Source organism: Malus domestica, chromosome 06, assembly GCF_042453785.1.
Source record: "Malus domestica chromosome 06, GDT2T_hap1".
NCBI lineage: Eukaryota > Viridiplantae > Streptophyta > Magnoliopsida > Rosales > Rosaceae > Malus > Malus domestica.
In genome coordinates this window covers 33280510-33296242 of record NC_091666.1, presented here as the reverse complement: position 1 = coordinate 33296242, position 15733 = coordinate 33280510, and the positions used below count along the sequence as shown (strand labels likewise).

The window sequence follows — 15733 nt, the reverse complement described above, 5'->3', positions numbered from 1 at the left end:
AATTCAATTGCAAAACAGAAAAGAATAAAAGAACATTTTTATTTCTTGGAGAGGTGGAGATGAGGCCGTGATTGATAAACAAAAGAAATTCAGTTCTTGATGAATACATATGATTGTTTGCATGACGGTATTCAAATCCATGACTAATCTAACAAAATCTATCGTTTGATAAAAAAAATAAAAATATAAGGTTTGAATTTTCAGGGTTGTATTATTTTTAATTTGGAGGGTATTAGACTATTAAAATGTGATTTTAGTTATATTTGAAAGTTTTTAAAAAAAAACTGACATTTATAAAATTAGAGTCTTAATTCTGATTATTTATGATAAATACTCGAATATAAACAAAGTGGCTGAAGTGAAAAAGTATATTGGATGTGTTGTACGTATGCCTCAAAGAAATTTTTTATAGAACAACAATAAAATCAGTAATGTTTTACGACATGGAATGATGGGCGGTCAAGTATCAACCATGCACAAAATAAGTGTAACAACCATGCACAAAATAAGTGTAACGAAGACGAGGATTTGAGAGTTGAATGCATGGGAACACGAGAAAGAATGGATTTCTTTCTGGTAACATTTAATGATTACGATTCAGTTCACCCGGAAAAAATGATTGAAATCCAAAGGCACGAGCTTCAGCGGCTGTTGACAGATTGAATCCAATTGAACCAGATCTCAGCTCCCCATTCTCTCTCACTCTCTCTCTCTCTCTCTCTCTCTCTCTCTCTCTCTCTCATACTATCTGTGTGTGTAGAGAGAGAGAGAGACGATCGTTGACCAATGGCTCGGATCTTCGAGCACTTCGTGGTGTGCGGGATCGGACCCGAGATTCGGACCCTCGACGGCGCCAAAGGATTCCACGGCTTCCGCACGTATTACCAGACGTCTCTTCTCGATCAGTACCCTCCGCCCAATCACACTCTCTACCCTCCTCCGCCGCCTCAGCTCCCCACCGTAAGTGCCACTCCGCCGCCACAACGGCCCAATCTTCACTGCTTCGATTTCTGCTCGTCCAATTTTTGTGATTGATATGATTATTTTTTTGTGATGCAGTGTGTGTTGCCGGCTGGTGTTTTGTTCTATTCGTCAGGTTTTGATTCCAATGACGCGTACACTTTTCCACGGAGCTACCCCATTGTTCTCACCGGTACGCTTGCTTTGTGCTCTGCACTCTGCTCTCTGCTCTCTGCATTCTTCGAGAATCCGCTTCGTTGTTATTAAACTTATTGAAGAAATTATTGAGCTTTGCATAGTTTAAGTTAGTGTTTTAGTGTTGTAGTCTCTAAACTTGAGCAACGACGCGTAGGTAATGCGCAAATTTATACATTTAGGATTATGCGAAATTTGTGGAAACACAAAGTTTCAGAGGACATTGGAGCCGTTATGCTAGCGGTTTTCCTGATTAGTATGTTTGAACTTTAAACAAAGCTTTAGAATTTATATAGAGCTGTTTATTTTCTGTTTAACATTAGTACATAAGTTAGTGTTGTTGCTTAGAAACTAGAATAATGACACGAAAGGATGGGCTCCCCCATGTTGATGTACAGTTTCCATTTTTTTTCCTGCTTCGTTATGAGTATGCTTCTTCCTTTTGTTGAAGATTTGACCTGGCTGTTCAATAACCCTATGGCATTTCTTTAATGCAGATATCGTTTCAGCCATTGTGTTAGGAAATGCATTTTATTCCTTTTGTTGTAATTTCAGTTTATTAAATAAAAGGGTTTGTCCTTTAGTGAGTTGGTTATGTAATGGAATGATGAGTTGGCATTTCTGAGTGGAAAGGCTACTTAAATGGAGCAATGGCCTCATTGCTCCTCAGACGAATATTTTGAGTATTATTAATTGAAATTCACACGAGCTTCTTGCTCGTCTTCTACCTCTTCCACTCCATATCTTCCTTGCTACACTGTACAGGTTGAGCAGGTTCTTAACATTGGTATCACCCAATTTTGATCCTGGATCCCTCTTTGTATGCCAAACACTCGATTATCTCACATGGACGCTCGAGTTGCTGCTTTGGAATCTTCTGTTACTGCACTCTCTGAATCCATCGATTCAAAAATGGCTATCTCCTTCGAACAATTTCGTCGGGAGCAAGCTTGTGCTCGTGGGAGCGGAGGTTCCACTTCTGATACCGATCCTCCTCCCCAACCACTCATCGCCGATCCTCACGATCCCGGCGACCCTGATCCTCATCGGCCTCGCCATAACTGGCAACCTTGCATCGATTTTCCCCGATTCACTCCGGGTGAAGACCCACTTGCTTGGATTTATAAATCGGAACAGTTTTTCACCTACTATTCCATTCCTGAGCTTCAGAATGTCTTAACAGTCTCGTTTCACTTGGAAGGAGAGACACTCCAGTGGTTTCGATGGCACGATTGCTTGCGCACCACTCCTCGGTGGGGGGATTTCACACACGCATTTTGCAAAGAATTTGGGCCCTCTGAGTTTGAAGACAGTGCCGAAGCGCTCTTCAAATTGAAACAATCAGGTACTCTCAAAGATTACATCACTGAATTTAGGCGTTTGGCAAATAGAACCCATGATTTAGGGCCTATATTGTTAAAGAGTTGTTTCTTGGGTGGATTGAAACGTGAACTTAAATATGATGTTAAGCTTCTGCGCCCTTCTGATGTGCATGATGCCATTTCAATTGCCTTACAACTTGATGCTAAATTGTGTGATTTGAAGAGTGGCTATACTAAGCCTTTTCCACAGCCTCGTGTGTTACACACCCCTACTACACCACACATCACTCCTAGTGTTAAACCTTCTAATTTCACTGTGAAGTGGTTAACTCCTGCGGAAATTCAGCGCAAAAGGGAGAAGGGTGAGTGCTGGTTTTGTGATGAAAAGTGGCGCACGGGACATAATTGTGCTAATAAGCAACTCCTCATGCTTGATCTAGCTTACCCTGAAGAGGAGATCACCACCCCACTGTTAGAAGAACCTCCACCTGAATTTTTACAAATGGAACTTAGTGAATGTGCGTTTTATGGCACATTTGCTAGGACCACTGTGAAAACAATGAAAGTAATTGGTTCAGTGAATGGTCAACAAGTCACAGTTCTCTTAGATTCTGGAAGCACCCATAACTTTGTGGATTCTAGACTCCTTAAGAAATTTGCTTGGCACACTCAACCCACTAAACCATTTGAAGTGATGATTGCGGATGGGGGTAAGGTTATTAGTTCAGGTTGCTGCACTGATGCTGCTTTATCAATTGGGGGTTATGAATGTGGTGTGGATCTATACTCCTTGCCAGTAGGAGGGTGTGACATAGTATTAGGGGTCAAATGGCTTTCCTCAATTAGCCCGGTTCTCTGGGATTTCCAGCTACTAACTATGGAATTTGCCAAGAATGGTTCTCAGTATAAACTCATTCATAGTGACACTCATGCTCCACCGATTCAAGAGGTGACTCTTCAACAGCTTGACAAAGAGATTTTCAACTCTAATTTAGGCTTGTTCCTTTACTCCATTGAAGATAAAATGATTGAAGCTTGTGATTTAAACCCCTTGCAACTTAAGCAACTACAAGAAGTGTTGGGGCAGTTTGACACCATTTTTGTCTTACCTACTGAGCTACCGCCTAGTAGGGTTCACAATCATCAAATTCCACTCATTCCTGGATCTAAGCCCCCTAATATACGACTCTACCATTATGGTCCCTTGCAAAAGACTGAGATTGAGAAAGTAGTTCAAGAACTACTTAAGGCAGGTTTTATCTGACCAAGCCACAGTCATTTCTCTTGTCCAGTTCTCCTTGTGAAGAAAAAAGAAAGAACCTGGAGAATGTGTATGGACTACAGGGAGCTTAATGCCATAACAATCAAGGATAAGTACCCTATTCCTCTGATTGATGATCTCTTAGATGAACTACATGGTGCTCGGTTTTTCTCTAAGCTTGATTTACGGTTCGGTTATCATTAACTTTTGATGCATCCTCAAGACATTGAAAAAACTGCTTTCAGAACCCATGAAGGTCACTATGAGTTATTAGTGATGCCTTTTGGACTCATTAATGCTCATGCGACATTCCAAAGCCTTATGAATGATATATTCAGACCCCACTTGCGGCATTTCATCCTTGTGTTCTTCGATGACATATTGGTCTACAGTAAGACTTGGGAAGACTATTTGTTACATCTTAAAATGACCTTTGAAGTGTTGCAGCAGCACCAACCTTATGTTAAAAAGCAGAAATGTGCTTTTGGTCAAAGTAGAGTGGAATATTTGGGCCATGTCATATCAAGCAAAGGTGTAGAGGCTGATCCCTCCAAGATTCAGGCTGTCATGGACTGGCCTAAGCCTACTACAGTGAAAGAATTGAGAGGTTTCCTTGGTCTCACAGGTTATTACATGAAATTTGTGCTTGGTTTTGGCAAAATCTGCCAACCACTTTACCATATGACTAAGAAGGATGGATTTTCGTGGACCCCAACAGCTGAAGTAGCTTTCCAGAAGCTCAAGGATACTATGACCTCTCCACAGGTCCTTGCTTTGCCTGATTTTACACTACCATTTGAGTTGGAATGTGATGCCTCTAATAATGGCATTGATGCGGTTCTACAGCAACAAGGGAGACCAATTGCATTTACTAGTCGAGCCTGAGGACCTAAGAATCAAGCTCTCTCCACCTATGAGAGAGAACTCATTGCAATTGTACATGCTGTCAAGAAATGGCAGTCCTATCTTCAGGGTAGGCATTTTATAATCAAGACTGATCACTGCAGCTTGAAATATTTTCTAAACCAAAGGGCTCATACAACATTCCAACAGAAGTGGGTTTCCAAATTGATGGGATTCGATTATGAAATTCATTTTAAGAAGGGTGTTGATAACGTAGTTGCTGATGCCCTCTCTAGAAGACAAGTCACAGATCATGACACTCAGTGTTCTAATGGGGTAAATCATTCATCCATGAGTTGTCAAGCTATCTCTTACCCCTATTTTGGGTGGTTGGATGAATTAAGAAGATACAATGAAGAAGATGCTTGGATCAAGCAGAAAAGGGCAGAGGTTACATCCTTGGGGAGTGGAACAGCCAATGGTTCTAAGTTAGCCCATTATCATCTTGATAATGGCTTACTCAAGTACAAGTCCAGGATAGTAATCAGCCCCAATTCCACTTGGAAGCTTAAGCTTTTAACTGAGCATCATTCAACACCTGCAGCAGGGCACCAAGGTGTATTGAAGACCTATCATAGGCTAAAAAGGGGTTTTTATTGGCCAGGTATGAAGGGCGACATAAAGACATATATCTCAGAGTGTAATACTTGCCAACAAAACAAGTATGAAACTCTATCTCCTCCTGGTTTACTTCAACCTTTGCCAATTCCTCAAAAAATTTGGACTGATATAAGCATGGATTTCATTGTGGGATTACCATCTTGCAAAGGCAAAACTGTCATTTTTGTGGTAGTAGATAGGCTTACTAAGTATGCTCACTTCTTAGCTTTAGCTCATCCCTATACTGCCGTGACTGTTGCTCAGTTGTTTGTTGATAACATATTCAAGCTGCATGGAATGCCATCTACAATTGTGAGTGACAGAGATCCGTTGTTCCTAAGCTCTTTTTGGAAGGAGTTCTTTAAGTTGTAAGGATCACAACTTTGCATGAGCTCGGGGTACCACCCTCAGAGTGATGGACAAACTGAGGTGGTCAATAGGTGTGTTGAAACATATCTGAGGTGCTTTGTGGGAAACAAACCTAAGAATTGGGTCAAATGGTTACCATGGGCAGAGTGGAACTATAATACTTCCTATCATACTTCTTCAAAATTTACTCCATTTGAATTGGTATATGGGTACCCTCCTCTTCATGTTACTTCTTATGAGTTAAGTACTGCAAAAATGGACTCGGTGGAACAAGAGTTGATTGAGAGGGATAAGTTGCTTACCATACTCAGGTCTAACTTAGCAATGGCTCAGAATCGAATGGCAGTTCATGCAAACAAGAAAAGGACTGAGAGAGAGTTTTCTGTTGGTGACTTAGTCTATCTCAAGTTACTGCCATATCAGTTGCAAACATTGGCTTCACATGCTTATCACAAGCTACACCCTCAATACTACGGTCCTTATGAGGTATTGGAGAGAGTAGGACCTGTTGCTTACAAACTCAAACTACCTGAGGGAACAAAAATCCATCCTGTTTTTCATGTCAGCTGCCTTAAGAGGCACATGGGAAATGTGGATTCACCCATAACAGCTCTGCCAACACTGACAGATGAAGCTCAGATGCGGGATTCTCATCCATCAGATGCTCCTTTGGCAATCATTGCCAGGAGAATTTACAAGAAGGAAGACAAGGCAGGTGTTCAGTTGCTAGTACAGTGGGTTGGACAAGAAGAGAGCACAGCTACTTGGGAGGATTATGATGATTTTCATGCCAGATTCCCAACATTTTAGCTCTGAAACCTTGTGGACAAGGTTGATTTTAAGGAGGGAGTGATGTTAGGAAATGCATTTTATTCCTTTTGTTGTAATTTCAATTTATTAAATAAAAGGGTTTGTCCTTTAGTGAGTTGGTTATGTAATGGAATGCTGAGTTGGTATTTCTGAGTGGAAAGGCTACTTAAATGGAGCAATGGCCTCATTGCTCCTCAGACGAATATTTTGAGTATTATTAATTGAAATTCACACGAGCTTCTTGCTCGTCTTCTACCTCTTCCACTCCATATCTTCCTTGCTACACTGTACAGGTTGAGCAGGTTCTTAACACATTGGTCCAGTGCCTAGATGTCGACAACTTGATTAAATTTTTCACTGCTGTATTGCTTGAAAGGAGAATATTGATCCGATCAAACAAGTAAGCATCTTACTTAAGACAATTTAATGCTGTGCAGTTGTGCATCTTTTAGATAACTTGTCCTTTATTGGCAGATATTCACTTTTGACCCTTGTATCGGAAGCCATTTGCCATTTACTTTATCCATTTCGGTGGCAGGTAAACTTTGATCTTCCGGCAATGCTTTTTATGGGTCTAGAAAAAGATGTTCCTCTTCCCTTTATATATGCTTCATTTAGTTTGTCATTATGGTGGTGGAAAGATTTCTTATGCTCCGACGTTTCTACCAAACTTATTTTTTGTTCAATGGAATAACTAATGCTGTAGTAGCATCGTTTATGCTTCTTGTATTTGACTCTTGCCTCTTTTGTGCATGTTTATTGTGCTGAAGCAAGTCTACATTCCGTTACTCTTTTTCAGTGGAGTAGACTATATTGATACGCCTACACCATATATGATGGGTCTCCATTCAGGCGTTGATACATCTACTTTGGCCATGGATGGTGTAAGTCATTCTGCATAAATTCTACTTTTGTCAATTTATAGTTATTATAATCTACATGTGCTGGTTGAACAATATGTATCGTGGTCTTATACACATTCTATGGTTCTTAGGTTCCCAATCAGCATAGCCAATTACAATATGTTGGGAACATATTCCATTTGATTTAGGTTTCATACATTTGTCTTACAGCTCTCTTTTTTTACCTTTTTCTTTTGAGTTAGCTTTATTTTCTTTTTCCGTGACTTCTTCTATCACGTCTTCCAAAAGTTTACAAAATCATGATGAAATTTTGTTGTATGTAAGAAGGTTAAACTGATGTAATATTTGTTTCTTGCCTTCCTCATGTGGTTCTAGGTAGTTGTTGTTGACCTTGCGTGTAATCGCATCACAACAACAGAAGATATACCTCCAATCCCAGAGCCAGAATTGGGCAATTTGCGTGGAGAGATATCAAAACTATTGTATCCAAATGTTGTGGGGATAGATCAGATCAAGGAAGGTTTATATAGTTCATCTGAGCAATTTTCTAAAGCTGGCAACAAACCTTGGGGAGAGGATCACGACCTTCAACTTAGGTGATACTTGGGTTCCAAAGGAAATGATTATGAAGTACTAATGATAATAACATTTTCTCATTCATGTAAAACATGAGATGTTGATGTCTTATTCCAGAGGTTCCACCTTTGTAGTAAAAGACCAAGTGCACAATTCTGCCTCGATTGATTTTAAATTTTGTGACCAACATTGCAGATTACAAACAAACATCTTGCTGTCATTGTTGTTCACTTGATTCTTTTTGCTTTTTCTTAAACTTTAACTTAAACTTTGGAGAGGTCTTGAAGCTATGCAATCACCTTAGAACTGTTAACCAGTCGGTGGTTATGCTCAATGTCTTCCATCTGAGCTATGGCTACTTGTTCTTCTAAAGCCTGCCTGATCAGAGATTATTAAGTTTTCACGCAGATTCCTTGTGTTTGATTTCTTGTGCAGATTAGTGTTCTTAAAGTTCTTTGCATCGCTTTTAAGTGGCTACCACAACTTCATAGTATGAAACTTTTATCTAATTTGATCGTGATTTGGAATTAATAATTTGTATTTGTGGATTCATTTAAATTTTATTTGGTATACTTGTTTTTTTTTTTTTTTTTTTTTGCCAAGGAAATTTCTGCTACTCATTTCTTCAACACTCAAGGATTCTTGACGATGCGCTCTCGGTCAACTGGCCAACCACCAGAATCCATGGTATTTATTTTCATTGAACCCATCTTTGTCTTCGAGATACCAACTGACATTGGTTGTATTGGTACTGTACTCAGTGACTACAATAGTTATGACCGTTATTGTAATTGTTGTGATTTTTATTCTTAGTGCTACTGAACATGTTTGCAGAATTTCTAGCAGAGCAGGCAATTGTTTGTTTGTACTGTTCGTTTATTCAATGTGTTTATGTTAACTAAATTTTTTCTTTCAGTATCATTTTAGTCTTCATTTCTTGTACTGGGTTCCTAGTGTTATACTTATTTCTGTGTTGGTATTTACAGTTAACACAGTTTCTGGATTCACATGGTTTCATGGATTATCTAGAGAGAGGTTTGGGTTCTGAAGAAAACACTAATAATCTACTTGACAAGTTACAAGATGCACTTAGACGGGGCCAAAATCCTGTTTCAATTCTTCCTTCAAATTCAGTAGAGCCTGAGATTATAACGATTGCAGATATAGATGTGAGAAATTCAGGTGAATTTGATGTTCTGTTCATCTAAGACTGAAAATTATTAAACAGAAGAAGATTTTAAAGATTCTAAGTTTGATATGGTTGGCCACTTAGTACTACGGTCTAGTGGTATTCCTCTTCACTTGTAAATGAGAGGTCTTATGTTTGATTCTTGCCAAGGGCAAATTTGAACCACGTTATTGCTAGCCCATTGTGAGGCTAAGCCTACCCCACCTCCCCCTTAGTGTAGATAATATCGTTTGTTCAAAAAAAAAAAAATACAAAAGTTTGATATGGTTTTGCTTTTTTCCTCATTTTCTCTGGATTTCAGGAGCAGGTGCCAAATACACATATGAACGGTTTCCCTCAAACATTAGGACAGAAGAGCAAAAAGAAAAGAGGAAGCAGATCCTGGCTGTAGCAAGTGGATTATCCTCTAGGTATGTACATGGCATGTTATTGCACATGAAACAATGACTGTTCTTGAGATTAGCAACTTTAGTACCGGTGGAGCAGTGGGATTTTAGAGGCTAGTTATTTTTATCTTGGCTGGCCATGAAACCAAACAATTCTTGGTCATTTGAAGTTGGGTATTGCTTTGTCAGTACTGAAAACTTATACACATCTTAATGGGGCTTCTAATCTTGCGTCCTTTTCATGTTTCTCCCTCAGCTCACAATCTGTTTCTAGTGGTAAAGACTCTAAATCAGAAACCCTAACTCCACTGGAGAGGGCTGTAAGTTCTATACTCCAACATGATGTGTAGTAGTGGTAACTCTACTTTAGAGCTTTCTTAACTATATTAATTACTGGTCATTCAGGCGGAAAGGGAGTGCATGGTTTTGGACATAAAAGTTAAGCTGCAGGTACCTGTTTAATTTTTCTGTTATTCAATTAGTGGTGGACAAAATCTTTATACTTGATTAATATTTATTAAGTTCTACAGATATGTAGTTTTTGACATTTTCACTTTAAATGTTAAATGATTTTATTGTGTTTGACGACCAGGGTCTGTGGCTGCGTCTTCTGAAATTGGGACCTACTGATGATCCTCTTTCTTCATTTGAATATGGCACAATCCTTGGTATGATTCTCTGAGTGTTCAACCCTAACATGTATTATGACCAGGCAGAGTTCTGATGTCTATTTCTTGGAATTCCAATCTGCTTTGTGGTTCAATGGACCCGTTAATTAACAAGCATTACTATGTTGGCTTTGCAGCTTTAATTGAATCTGATGCTGAGGGAATTGGTGGCAGTGGGTTTGTTGAATGTATAAGGGAGCACATAAATCAGGGATGGCACTGTCAGTTGACTGAAGAACAATTTCTTGCTGTTAAGGAATTGGTATACAAATAACTCTCATTATTTTCAGAAGATGGGTCTAATTTAGTTATAATAGTGAATCGTGAAGATCTTGTAACATAAAAATCTCCTTTGTTGAACTTTTGTTTTTCCAAACCTTTACTTCTATGGTTTTTGTAATCCAGCAATAAAACAAAACATTTTCTTAGTTATAAACTAGATCACGGTTTCAGGGCACAAGTATATCCTACTTTCCTTCCAAAACGCACATACACATGAGCACTCCTTTATATTCATATTTCTGTAGAAGCTTACCTGAAGACAGATAGTTGACTATTTATTTAGTCAGTTTTGCATGCTGTGTTTTATCCCACTATTGTCATTAGGCTAATGCTCTTTATAAGATGTTTTTTTTTTTTTATAATTTGTTTTTTCAATTTATCATCTTCAACATTAACTCATATTTGAATTCAGCTCAAAACAGCTATCAGTTGTGCAACTTCCCGAAATGATATGTCGACCATCAGGGATGCCCTTGAAGTATCCGCTGACATGTATAAGAAGGATGCACATAATGTTTCAGACTACATTGAGCGTCATCTTATATCTTTGTCCATCTGGGAGGAATTACGGTAGGTGGTTACAAGTCATTTGCCCCTCAATTTTGAGCATATATTATACTGATGTTTATTTTTCCTTAGCAAAAAGTTGTTGGTTCTTCTCATTGATCTATCACACTTGTAGGCTTTCCCATAATCTGTGTCCAATTTTTAACTTAGGTCTCTGTTCAGTAGTGGAAGTAAGGGGTCTACGCTATGTGTCAGTCAGAATTGTTATAACGCCTTAAATTACCAGTCTTCCTTGAGGCTCAGAGCTGTAAAACTGTTTACATCATGACAATGTGGATATTCCAAAGTAATAAATAAACCAGATGACAAGAAAGCCATTATTGATGGTAACATACTTGCAGTACTTGACAAGCTTTACTTGCTCTTGTTTATAGGCCTGGCCGCCTTAAGTAAATTTATAAGATTCTTGAGATTTGTATTTTAGTTCCTATTCTTTTGCACTACATAGTAGCTTTCTTGTCTTGTTTAGTTGTTTATAGCACCCAAGTTTTTATTTCTTTTTGTAAAAACTGACTTATTACTACATTTGTCCTACCTAGTTGTCTTACAAGTGAATTGTTGGTTCTCTGTCTGTATTAATTATTTGTCTATCTATATTTTGCAAGCTCTTTATCCAACAAAAATCACAATTGTAACATTATGTATTTTTATGATTTTGCAGCTTTTGGGAAGGGTACTTTGACTATCTAATGGAAAGGTCTTCAAACAAGTATGGATTTCTTCCATTTATCATTTTTTTACTTGGTAGATAAATCTACTTAATCATGCATTTTGGATTTACTCGCTAATGACTTTATTTGTACAAGCCTTGTACCTCGGACTTAAATAATAAGCTTAAATGAAGCTAGTAAACAAACTTCAAAGTAGCATATAGTTGGTCTTCTACTTGGTGCACAAGAAATAAGAAACTTATATTGCAGCATGTCATTTGTAATCTTTTGCAACTTAATGTTTGTTTTTTGTTGTTGCATCAGGTCGGCCAACTATGCCTCTTTGGTGGCTGCGCACTTAATATATGTGGAATCACACATGGTGCTGTTTCTTCTTTTATATTTATACTTTTTATAGCACTTGCAAACTTTTTCATTCGTTTATGAGTTTTTTTTATGTCAACATGAAGGCTGGGTTGGGAATTCCTGATACTGATGCTTGGTACATTATTGAAACGATAGCAGAGAAGAACAACATTGGATGCACACAATATATAAGTAATTTTTTTTTCTTTATTTCAGTTTATCCAGTTCTATTTAATGTCGCACTGGTATCCTTTTCTATTTTTCTGTATGGGATTATAATTTCCTCAAGATTAGGTGCTCACTGTTGGCTAGATGATATTAGGTGCTCTCTGTTGGTTCTGTCTTCAGTGATGCAGGCTATTGGTTTAGCTCTCAAATCCTGAAGTTTTCTTTGGTTTTTCGATCCATTGCTGATGGTGTTCCTTGGTTTTGTATATTTCAGATAAAGCTGAGAGGGTTCTTGTCGCATATTGAGCACCGACTCATTGGTTATTGGGGAATCACTAATTTCAAGGGTCAATCCATGTTTTCTCATGGATTAGCATCTCCACGTTCAAAAGATGCTACAGTTGAGAATCAGCAGCCTGCTGAAGCTTCTGGTGTTGGAAGGAGCTGGGTTCAGAGCATGTTCAGCAGGGATCCTGCATCCAGATCCACCTCTTTCAGTCGTGTTCGTAAATAGACTTCTGATGGTGGCTCTTCAGGTATGTTTGTTGCTAAGATTATGTGCTTGCATGTGATGTTTTATTATCTGCATGCACGTCACCATAGTTTCTTGTCATTAAGCTGCAAATGAAAATGGGACTCCTCGTAAGCGAGATTTGTCTGCCACTGGCCAGAAGAAAACTCAAACCAATGTTCGCTTACTTAGAGGTCATAGTGGCTCCGTTACTGCTTTACATTGTGTAACTAAGAGAGAGGTTTGGGATCTTTTGGGTGACCGTGAAGATGCTGGTTTCTTCATAAGTGGAAGCACAGACTGCACTGTAAGCTCCACATATTTACCATACAATTCCATTGCACAGGAATCTGTCCTGTAAAGGGGTATTATTAATTCGTTTCAGCAATCTTTCAGGTTAAGATCTGGGATCCTAGTTTTCGTGGTAATGAACTTCGGGCAACCTTGAAAGGACACACAAGGTTTTGTTGTTTTCTACTGTTCTATTTTTCTTAACATCATCATGACATCATTTTGTTTTGTTTTTTGTTCAGTTTCTGGTTTAATATTCTATTATTAAACTTTTAAAAATCAACTTTAGTGTTACTAATTTTTTTTACAGTTTGGTTGGCTTTTTTTGCATGCCCACACATGCAGTGTGCATTTGTCAAAACCATTCGTTTTAGTAATGACCAATTCAGCTTATCTAAATGTCCTTCCTGTCATGTCCTTCTGGGCCTTGTTACAGAGCTGTCCGTGCAATAAGTTCTGACCGAGGAAAGGTAGTATCAGGTTCGGATGATCAAACTGTTTTAGTATGGGATAAGCCAACTACTCAGCTTCTAGAAGAGTTGAAAGGCCATGTTGCACCGGTGAGCTTCCCGAGCATGAAAAATCAAGCACTCTGTTACATTATGATGCGATGTTCATGAAAAGTGACCAGTATTTTCGAAATTAATATCTCGTCCTTGATGTAGACTACCTATTGAAAGTTACTTCCTACGGTCCATCCTCATAGGTTAGCTGTGCACGCATGCTGTCTGGTGAACGTGTACTTACTGCTGCTCATGATGGAACTGTAAAGATGTGGGATGTCAGAACTGACACTTGCGTGGCAACTGTTGGTCGTTGCTCTAGTGCTGTTTTATGTATGGAATATGATGACTCCACAGGAATCTTAGCAGCTGGTGGTAGAGATGCGTATGTATATCAACACTGATGATTAAGCATGCTCATAAAATTATGAATTAAAAATTTATCCAATGAATTTCTAAAGTTTAATCCTTTGAGTTTTTGCATTATCAGCGTTGCAAACATCTGGGATATTCGTGCGGGCAAGACAATGCACAAGCTTGTAGGGCACACCAAATGGATTCGGTAAGCTAAAGTAGCATAACTTTTCCAGATTATGTGTTAATATTGTTGATTCTTGAGTAGCAATGTATTTTATACGTCAACCTTGCAGGTCGATTGGAATGGTGGGAGACACAGTTGTTACTGGTAGTGATGACTGGACCGCAAGAATGTGGTCTGTTTCCCGAGGAACATGTGATGCGGTTCTAGCATGCCATGCTGGCCCCACATTAAGCGTTGAGTATTCCACACTTGACAGAGGAATAATTACAGGTTGGCATTTTACATCCTGTTCTGTTTGCATTGTTATTTCCCTAGATTGCCCCAAAGATTTTTGGTTGCAATGCTTTTACTCGTGCCAATAGGAGCTACTGGAATTATACCATGTGATTTCTGTTCCAGGTTCAATTGATGGGCTACTCCGCTTTTGGGAAAATGTTGAGGGTAAGAGCATTTGATCTCTGGACTCGAGAATTTTCATTCATTCTTTCATGTTCGACTGTATTATTGAAAAAGTTCAAGGGAATACAAAATGGTGTAGGTTGGATTCTACAAGATCGTAAATTTAATCGCATAATTATGTCAGAGTTTGTAGAAGCGATTAAGTTTCCCTTCGAATTACCTTCAGATTGAGATGCATAAATTCCAATTAAAAGTAAAGCCTTTTTCAATGCTACTGTTGCTTGTATGCAGGAGGTATAAAATGTGTAAAAAATGTTACTGTCCACACTGCTGCTGTATTGTCCATCAATGCTACGGAACACTGGTTAGGAATTGGAGCAGCTGATAATTCCATGTCTCTTTTTCATCGTCCTCAAGAGAGACTTGGTAGCTTCTCTGGCACGGGATCAAAAATGGCCGGGTGGCAACTATATCGAACACCACAAAGAACAGTTGCTGTGGTATGAATTTCTGACTTTCCCTGCACCGAGCCATTTTATTCCTGCAAGCAAACATCCCTTTCTTTTTCGGTTTTACCTTTACTTGTGCGTGTAGCGTATCATCGTAAATGATTAGGTAGAGGTCTCGATGATTTATTGTCGATGGCTATTGCTTCCCCAGTTTTAATCCCTTTCTTGTGCTATCCAGGTAAGATGTATTGCTACGGACCTCGAGCGGAAAAGGATATGCAGTGGCGGTCGTAATGGACTTCTTAGGCTTTGGGAAGCCACCATAAACATCCAAGTTCTTTGTGCATTTGTGTATTTACGCCGAATATTAAATTTCATAGGTTTTGTTTTTCAAAAAAAAAAAAGAAAAATACTTTTGCGGTTGCTATACGTTGTACCTACCTACGTATATTCTGAGCTGTAAAATTTACTCGTTCAAGCTAAATACAAAAACGAAGAGAAGTTGGGGGTGTTTTGTTGTTGCCCCATTTCTTCATCATTATACAAAATAGTATTTCTTGCTCGATGCTGTGCGCTTGCAAGTTTGCTTGGTTTGGTACTTTTAAGTCGCATTTCCAGCACCAAATTACTGTTGAGTATTACTTTCGCAAGCGGCGTTGCATGCACTTCTAAGGAATTGATCTAATCCTCATATAGCCAATCAGTTCTATGGTGGAACTCCCACTTTTTTCATGGACAGAGCAGGTTGTCTCATATGCAATGCCAAACGGCCACACCTGCAGCACGTCAATTGATTTGTGTTGTCCAAGTATTAGGCTTGAAAATTCGCCACATGTGAGGGTATGTTGAAAGTATGGTTCCACATCCGGGAAATAAGAGATCTTGCATGTGCTTATAAATAATT

At 38.8% G+C, this 15733-nt stretch overlaps 1 pseudogene; it reads left to right on the top strand.

Moving 5' to 3' along the window:
- Nucleotides 1–563: 563 nt before the first annotated feature.
- LOC103409844 (DENN domain and WD repeat-containing protein SCD1-like) lies at nucleotides 564–15377 on the top strand (annotated as a pseudogene).
- The last annotated feature ends 356 nt before the right edge of the window (nucleotides 15378–15733 follow it).